Below are 9622 nucleotides of genomic sequence, written 5' to 3'. Positions count from 1 at the left end.
AATCTAACTAAAGCCAGCGATGCAGCGGCGCTTTAATCTTATCCCTGCATCGCATTCTCCGCCGCTAATTCCACGCCGGATTTATCGATCATACGATGTCACCGCAAAACGACACAAAAAAGCTCTCGCTCTTACGTTTTTAAGTGCCTGATATCACTTATGTTTGAAAGTGCTGACACACACACACACACGATATAGCAATAATAATGGCCCTCTGTGACATCAGCAGAGCTCACATCCTCTAACTTTATACAAGGAATAACGAAAATACAGCACATTAGCACCTGACTCACTAAACACACCGCAGTCATTTCACTACAAATATATTTCACGTGTTTCAGGGTGGACTTCTCCTTTAATTCGATTTAAAGTCGCCCCATCCTGCAACTTCTACACTATAACTGGGTCATTAATTTATTGAAATGCATTGCATGGATAATAACAGAGTGCTGGATATTCGTTCATGTCACTTTTACAGATGATTAAACGATAAATAAACTAGTTTTCTATTGTACACAGTGAATATGTCTCATTTGATCCACAAACTTCTGCTTCTACAAGAATAATCAAGCTGTTTAAAAAAAAAAAATGGTACGGTCCGCTGTAGGGGGGAGGTTTTGGAAAGTGCCATTTACAATCGTCCACATTTAAAGAAATACATCTTAATAATTAGTCTTAAATGTGTACAATAAGAGTCTTTTTAAAAACTCAAGCTTTCTCTTTGCTTTCTTTGTAGGGGTTATAAGTTAATTAATTAATTAGGGAAATCAGACCCCCCCAACAAACCCAATTAAATTCGCGCTTCCTGCTTACATACTGTAGGTAATTAACGTATAAATTAATGCGCGACGCCATTGTACACTCGCTAAACAACTGGAATCGTTATCAAGACACTTTTTAATCACCGTTTAGCAAATAAAAATGTATATATATATATTTTTTTTTTACTCTTTTATGACTTACCCAGATTAAAAATAAGCGTTTTATATGCAGCAAAACTTCACAAACTTGCTCTGTCCGCTAGCTTCAGCCGCTCGAGCGGTCTTGGTAACTAAGGTGAAGAGTCCACGCGCACTGGAGTTGCTAGGACACGGCCAAACCACCTACAGCCCAAAGGGTCAAAAAGGTTCCGTTTGAAAAGCGCTACAGAATTAAATCCTGCCCTCAGTAATGAACGGGTTTTTTCCTATACAAGTTGAGATACGTTTCATTATTCCATAGTAAAAAAATAAATATTATAAACAAATATATAGTAAATACGTCATATTTAACTTCTAATGTATGTGGATAGTATAATGTAAGTACAATGGAACACAATACATTACTATTTTTATTTATATAATATAACCTAATGTAATGTTAACAATAACAACATTGAATAGGATGTGGATAATATACAAATCAAATATTTTATTTAATAAAATACTACAATTGTTTGATTATTTAAATTTTAAAAAAGGGTTATTATTATTATTATTATTATTATTATTATTATTATTATTATTATATTTATCCACCCAGTTTCTATACCACTTATCCTTCAGGGTCGCGGGGAACCTGGAGGCACAAGGCGGGGTACACACTGGACGGGGTGCCAATCCATCCATCGCAGGGCAGAAGCATATACACACCCATTCATACACTACGGACACTTTGGACATGCAAATCAACCTACCGTGCATGTGTTTGGACTGGGGGAGGAAACCGGAGTACCCGGAGGAAACCCCCGCAGCACGGGGAGAACATGCAAACATGCGAACGTGAGGCGCTCCTGTACAAACACAATCTTATGGGTACTCCCTGTATATTTGTGTAAATGTATATTTATATGCAAGCTTCATGGACACGGTTGTACCTTCAATCACAACATATTCATAAATCAAATCTAAAACTTCCTCAGCTGCATAAATGAAAGCCTTTCTGTGGTTGCGTTCCCACAGAACCGCACGTTCGAGAGCCTCGATATAAACTTCCTCTCACTGCGCTGTATGGTTTGCTAAACAGAAAAAACTCCACGCTCAGCCAGAGGCTGGTTACATTTCCAAAAACAAGTGAATTTAGTTCAGGACATATAGCAAACGTAACACAATCAGAGAGCCCAGTGCGCTCTGGAGAAGCCGTGTGGTCGAGAAACGCTTCGAAACGGATCTGAGGAAGAGGAACGGTGAGCGAGATTTAAATTTAATTTTACATTTAATTGGTGAAAGTTTCTCGTTTCAGCGCACAGGGCTTTCTTCATTAGGGCAGGAAGTGAAATCAGTTGTTTTGATCATTATATAACTGCTGTGAAGAGAAAATATTTGCGCAGGACCCTGAGAGCACTTAGCAAAAGAAGTCAGTGACGCATTATTTCATCCGGCGGGGGGGGAGGAGATGTTTTATATTCACTTCATCAAAACTGTCCAACAAGATGAAATACAGGTACCAGCAAATCCATCCCAGATAAACGTAGTCCTAGACAAGGCCGTGTAATTAGAGGGAAAGAGCTGTTTTTCCCCTTTCAGATAGAGGAAGAATGAAAATAAGCAGTAGTATAAGGCTTTGATCTGGTCTTCAGCATTTCTGCACTTGGTTTCCTGAGTCATACTGCTCGATTTCAGACCCCAAAGCCACAACGGTGGTTAATGCAGGCGTACAACTAATGATGCAAATGTTCACCGAACAGCATGTCTGTGTGTGTGTGTGTGTGTGCCCAGACTACGAGTGTGATTTACACTCATAGTCCAGACATGTTTTCATTCGACTTCGCAAAACCCCACTCTTTTATCCCCGGCTGAGCGAGCGCTGTGTAAATCAGTCCTGTTGATCTTATTGTATGGCAGCTTTCTGGCCCGAGCCGAGCTGTTTGGAAAGATGGCGGCGTGGAAAAGCGCGCCAGCAAAAGATACCGTCAAAGCCAATAAAACGACTGACTGATGCCGAGGCTGGAGCTCGTCACTCTTCACCCGCCATTCAGCAATTTACAGACAAACGCTCGCTTTTCTTTCCATCCAACGTGCCGTGCATGTAAAGAGGACCGGTCTGGCGTGTTACCCATAGCAATGCACAACACAAAACCTCTATGTATATACAGCTGAGTGCGACGGTTTACACACCTTCATAAGAAAATGTCGTTTGTCTAGCAAATTGACAATGGGTTGGTTTTCCTGGTCATTATGAGAAGCCACAAATATAATCAGTGGAGAAACAAACAAGTTTGCATCTCCCTGTTGTCTTCAGCTGTTTCCCTTTTGGAAATATTTCTACTTCTTGATATATCTGTTATCATTCTGCCAGATGTTATTCACTGCCTTGTTCAATGACACACCAAGGCCGATTTTATATACAAATTGCAAACCGACAATTCGAAAGCCATGGGGGTGCAAACTTTTGCACTCATCTGTATATACGGTAGTAGTATACAGGTGCATCTCAAAAATTAGAATATCACGGGAAAAGTTCATTTTTTCCCCCGTAATTTAATTCAAAAAGTGGAATGTTCATATATTTTAAATTCGTTACACATAAAGTGAAATGTTTCAAGCCTTTGTTTGTTTTAATCTCGATGATTACGACTTACAGCTCACGGACATCTAAAATCCGGTACCTCAAAATATTAGAATGAAGAATTTATAAAGCAGAAATGTCGTCCTGAGAAGACTCTAATCAGTGAATTAACTCCAAACACCTGCGAAGGTTTCCCGAGTCTTTAATCTCTCAGTCTGGTTCAGAACACAAGCACAATCACGGGGAAGATGGAAGTAAACGTTGCGTTTCATTTGGAAATCAAGGTTCCAGAGTCTGGAGGAAGAGTGGAGAGGAACAGAATCCGAGCTGCTTGAAGTCCAGTGTGAAGTTTCCACAGTCAGTGATGATTTGGGTTGCCATGTCATCTGGTGTTGGTCCAGTGTGTTTTCTCAAGTCGAGAGTCGATGCAGCATCTACCAGGAGATTTTAGAGCACTTCATGCTTCCATCTGCTGACGAGCTTTATGGAGACGCTGATTTCCTTCTCCAGCAGGACTCAGCACCTGCCCACAGTGCCAAAACTTCTAGTAACTGGTTTACTGACCTTGGTGTTACTGTGCTCGATCGCCCAGCCGACTCGCCTGACCCGAACCCCATAGGGAATCTACGAGAGACACCAGACCCGACGATACAGACGAGCTGAAGACCGCTATCAAAGCAACCTGGGCTTCCAGAACACCTCAGCAGTGCCTCAGGCGGATCGCCTCCACGCCACGCCGCACTGATGCAGTCATTCCTGCAAGAGGATTAAAACCCCGACCTGAGAAGCACCTGTAGCCTGTAGCATTACACCACTATGACCAACCTGGAATGTGGACACAAATGATTCAGGGAAGGATTATAATTTTTTTTTTACTATGCTTTGAAACTGAATTGTGATGCTACCACCAGCATGTTTCAGAGAAAAAAACATCTCCATTGCCTTTTTCCACTGAAAGTACTGAAAAACTGGTACTGTACGGGTACATTCTTCTTCCTCAGGGTACGAGCAATGAAATGAGTTCAATCAAAATCTACAACAGTGGCGCTTTAGGTCGTTCATAATGCACCTTGAAGAAGTTTTAATGATGCAATACATCCTCTTTTAAATAAGAGTCTCAATGCTTGACCAGGCTAATGGTCAAGCCTAATGACAAAAATTTGTAGTCTCAAAGATGCATTGACGATTGAGAGCGTGACGTATGTGATGCTTCACAGTCCGGACGTCAGGACAGAAAGAAAGAATTAAGAAGTGAGGTGAAAATAAAAAGCAGGAGACCTGCAGGTTTAAGCTCCGAGATCTAGTACACCAGAGTTTCCTCCAAGCATAAAAACAAGCATGCTGCGGTCAGAAGCACCTGCTCTCCTACTCTTCTCCCTCCTCCATCACCGCCTCCCACTCACACTCAACTCAAACAAACGAAGCGTCTGGATTCGGCCGAGGCCCGACCGCTGATTTACTACGCGCCCACTCTGCGTTAAAGCACGGAGGCCGTGATTGCGTCCGCCCGCAGTCGTCTCCAAACAGCCCATTAATGAGGAAGTGAAACAGAGGAGCATGTGGGGAGTGATGATGAGGGGAACGGAGGAGTGCCTGAAGCAGAACCGATGACGATCGATCGTTAGGAACACCTGCGAGGCTCGTCACACACTCGTAAAACGCAGAAACGGAGCGTGTGCGAGAGATAGGGCAGATGAGGAATGTTTAACACAGAGGGAGACATGAGGTCCTGGACATGTCTGTCTTTAATAGGGGACTCGCAGCTGCAGAGGTCTGCATGTTCCTCCATGTTCCTCCACACACACAGAGCTTTTAAAAGACACGCTTATGAGACAGGCAGCGGAAGATTTACTCGCTATGAACAAGATAGTCGAAGACCTCATGATCTCTTTCAGCTGTCTCATGTGTGTCTTCTAATCAGGGGTTAAAATGGGATTTCCAGAGATGGAGAAATGTCTTTGTGATGCATGTTTAAGGTGAAAACATGAGCACGTTCTCAACATTTAAACGTAAATGTGATCAGAAGAAACGTTTAATATTGGGGAACATATAAAAGGTCGGACATGTCACCAAGGATCAAAACAACACAACAAATCCGGTATGCTCAGAAGTTCTGTGGAGTACATGTTTGAAGGCGCTCTTTGGTGGGGAAAAATCTGAATCCAAAAAAAGGGTCATCCAAGGCACACGTTCAATTATTAAAAAGTCTTTATTTAATAGCTATTTCATAGTAGAAATATGAAAATAAAGGTTCGCAGCCCATTAGGTCCATTTATTTTAATAGTTCCACTATGAAATTTCCATTTCAATAAAGCTTTTTAATCATTTCAATTGGAAGTGTGCCTCGGATTACCTGTTTTCAACGTCGCCAGTAATATTTGGTCGTTTAGAAGACCGAGTAAGATTTATGAAACCGTTTCTTCCTAGCGAGACAGAGAAGAACAATCAGTGAGCAAAATATTGAAAAAAAAGTGTCTCTGGTTTTCAGAAAAAAAATAAAAAAATAAAAACCCCCCACACAATGAGTCGTTTGGGAGCTGAAAGAGTCGACTCGTGTTGGTGAGTCGAGTCAAATGATATGACTCACTGATCCCTTTCCTTTCTTCCCCATGTTTTAATAAAGACACAGCTGGTTTATCTACTCATTCTAGAGAACCCTTTATGTCAAACCTACAAATATATAAAAGCTTTCATAAAATTTCCCCCATTTTCAGCATGAACAGTGATTAAATCCCACCTGATTTATGCTTTAGATTACATAATAATTAGCCCAAATGTTAGCCACAGTAGCGTACTAGAAAAAGAATAATACTCTAATTGTAGCTAACGTGCAAGGCAAACCTGGCTAATTATATAATATTTTTAATTATATAATAAATATCAATGCTAACTAGCTTGATAGCTACTGGTTTCTACAGTATAATAATAATATTAATAATAATAATAATCTTCATGTTATTCAGCTTGCTAGTAACGCTAGACTAACTCGAGGTAACGTCGAAGCTTCTAGTCTACATGGTATAATAACTAGCTTATTCTTAGCTAGCTTGATAGCAATCATGGCTACTGGATACACATATAATGATTAGCTTAATGCCATTTAGTTTGCTAGCAACCCTGGTGCCTGGCTTTTATACACAAAAAACCCTGAATGCTAGTTTTGTAGAAAACATGCATGCATGATATACTACTCAGCTTAGCATTAGGTAGCTACAAATACTTTGATTACTAAAGGGTAAGTGGAGAGGTAACATTAGCTATGCTAACTACTGAGATGGCAACAGGCAGCTGGCTAGTGTAGCTAATGTTGCTAATCAATAATGTGCCAATTCTGTCACAAATAAACGTATAGTACAGTAGTATAATACATTTAACTCAAAGAAACCGGAGAAAACACCACCTCAAACATCTGAAAAGGCATCCGCAACCCTGAAATCAAAATGGCCGCTCACCGTGAGCAGGAATTCAAACATCACTTCAGTACTTTAAATGAGTTTGCAACAGTCGTGTTTACGTTAAATTAATCAAACAAACACACACACTAGTTGGTTAAATGTATAAACGCTGTATAACAGTGTACCGTTTTTGAGATAGTTAATACATCACAACCTCACGAGTGCTAACGTTAGCTGGCTAGCTTGTGGCTAACAAAAACACACCCTTTATGAAGGCGTCCATGTTTTTTGTCCTTCAAACGCACAGAGCTTGAATAGAACGCGGCAATACTTTATAGCAGGAAGTTGTGTGGCACACATTACTGTGGTTTTAAAGCATTATGGGATGGATTTCATGGCTGGGACGTACAGAAATGTTCACTTCCGCATGTATTATTATTATTATTATTATTATTATTATTATTATTATTATTATCTCTTCTGTCAATTCCTCAATTCCTGAAACTGTTGTAGTAGACTAGCTTCGACTCCTTCTGCAATAACAGGTTATGAAACAGTTCAAAAGTTGACTTTGACTGAAATATAGAGCTTACTTCATATCGTGCACTTGTTGCATTATAAATACAGTGACTCTTATTTTATATATATATCTTTTTTAAACTCAAAAGTGTGCAGTTTTTATTGATTTAAAGAGAAGTAGAGAAGTGAGCTGTTGATTCTGGGATTTAGTCAGCGACAACTAGATAAAATACGAGCTCTGGACCGGCACCAGAATCTCTATTTTTTTCCTTTTTTCCCCTCATTTTTTTTTTTTTTTTTAAATTTAAAAATAACAGCCATAACTTTCATATCCATGTGCACCTAACATAAACACGAGTGCCCAAACCCAGAGGCAGCGTTTCAGAAGCGATCATCCAAAGCTAAACACAAATCACTGGGCCGGGTGTTCGCGATGGAGCCGCACTATAAACCAGAGGCAATAAAGTCAATTATTTCTGTACTAAACTTTCTCTCTGCGCTGTGAAAACAACATCAGATACGACTGAAAATGTTTGCTCTGTAACAATGAGCGTTGCTGCTCGGGCCGCTCGTAGACGCAGAACCTGCAATTGTGGCTTTCGCGTTAGTGTGTGTGTGTGTGTGTTTCAAGTCGCTCAGTGCCTATGCTTTCTTTGGAGCAGAAGCCCGTCAAATACAGATGTTTAAAAAAGAGATTTATGAAACTCTGGATTTATTGAAAGCCCAATAACGGTTCTTTGGGACGACGTGTATTTGAGAGAGCCGTTCTGTTTTTGTTTGTTTTTGTTGGCGTCTTCATTTTTCATTCAAAAGCGACCAAATATAGAAACAAGCGGATCCTTTTGGGCCACGAATCAAATCGTGCGTTGATGGAAGTTCTGTCATGACGTTTTAATATTTCTAGCCATGTTTCAAATCTAAAATACCATCAATGCCATGTCAGTTTATTACTTTCTTACTGGACGAAATGAATATCAAAACATTTATTAAAAAAAATAAATAAAAAAAAGTGTTCACTTTCTTTTTTAAACAAATACCAGCTAATTTTGACAAAGACTTGTATAATGTAATGTAATAGCATAATAAAACAAATACAGCACTCACTGTAAATAAAAAATAATAATAATAAAAAAAATGACTCGTGCCTACGATTTTTGTTTTCTTTTTTGAATGATGCATTTTTACATTTTCGGACAGGAATTTTAATCCGATACAAACGGAGCTGATCTTGAACCTCAAATCATGGATGTGTGAAAGTTAAATCACGACTTAAAGATTTAAACCAGAGGTTCTCACATTAGGGTTAATTTGTTAACCTCCTTTTTTCTTTTATTCATCAATAAATCCATACAAAATTTCACAAATTTCTTTTCCCGTGATTGTTGCGGCCGCTTTTTTTTTGTTTTTGCATAAAACTACTCGAATTGAGGGCACACAGTGGCTTAGAGCTTCACACCTCCAGGGTTGGGGGTTCGATTCCCTCCGTGGCCCTGTGTGTGTGTGTGTGTGTGTGTGTGTGTGTGTGTGGAGTTTGCATGTTCTCCCCGTGCTGCAGGGGTTTCCTCCGGGTTCTCCGGTTTCCTCCCCCATGGAGATTTCTCTCTCCATCAACCCCAGCTAGCTCCTCGACAACACGGAGTTACTCAGGCTCAGTGGAACAGCAGCATTCATGAAAACAAACACAAAACAGCTTGAAACGTGAGGAAAATTTGAATCATATACATTTTATTTCGGGGGTTGTTCGTTTAAGAAGTTTGGGAATCCCTGGTTTGATGTTTCTAGTCATGTTTCAAAGTCTTGAACAAATGGTCATCAACCCTGTTCCTGGAGATCTACCTTCCTGAAGACTTCAGGTCCAACCATAATCATGCCCACCTGACCATCTGATCATTAGAAGCCTTAAGAAGATCTCGGTCGACTAGCACAGGTGCGTGAGGTTTTGGTTGGAGAGAGTCGGTGACCACTGCTCTAAAATGTCATCAGAGTTAGTTTTTTTTTTCCTCGTGCTGCTATACGGTAGACAAAATAAATTCAAAAATGACCCTGGCTAACTTAGACTTGTATTATGAGCCGTAATAGTGTATTACAGCACTGACTATGGATAAAAATTTAACAACACAATAAAAATAAAAAAAGAAAGATATATAAAAATGATGACAACATCAGTTCTCTTGGATCCGGCCATTATTTAATGCCCCCTTTCTTGCGGATGTGGATACGTG

At 40.0% G+C, this 9622-nt stretch overlaps 1 protein-coding gene across 3 annotated transcripts in view; it reads right to left on the bottom strand.

The window, feature by feature from the left end:
- The window catches only part of odad2 (outer dynein arm docking complex subunit 2), a 71707-nt gene extending 70599 nt beyond the window's left edge, over window positions 1-1108 (bottom strand). The window contains exon 1 of one of the 3 annotated variants that reach the window (XM_053639291.1): window positions 964-1108. The gene's annotated coding sequence lies outside the window, so the exon portion shown is untranslated. The remainder of the gene's footprint in view (window positions 1-963) is intronic. The other 2 variants (XM_053639290.1, XM_053639289.1) reach the window with 2 other exon arrangements.
- Window positions 1109-9622: the final 8514 nt, after the last annotated feature.

This window comes from Ictalurus furcatus, chromosome 13 (genome assembly GCF_023375685.1).
Source record: "Ictalurus furcatus strain D&B chromosome 13, Billie_1.0, whole genome shotgun sequence".
NCBI classification, from domain to species: Eukaryota; Metazoa; Chordata; class Actinopteri; order Siluriformes; family Ictaluridae; genus Ictalurus; species Ictalurus furcatus.
This window is presented reverse-complemented; position numbering and strand designations above follow the sequence as displayed.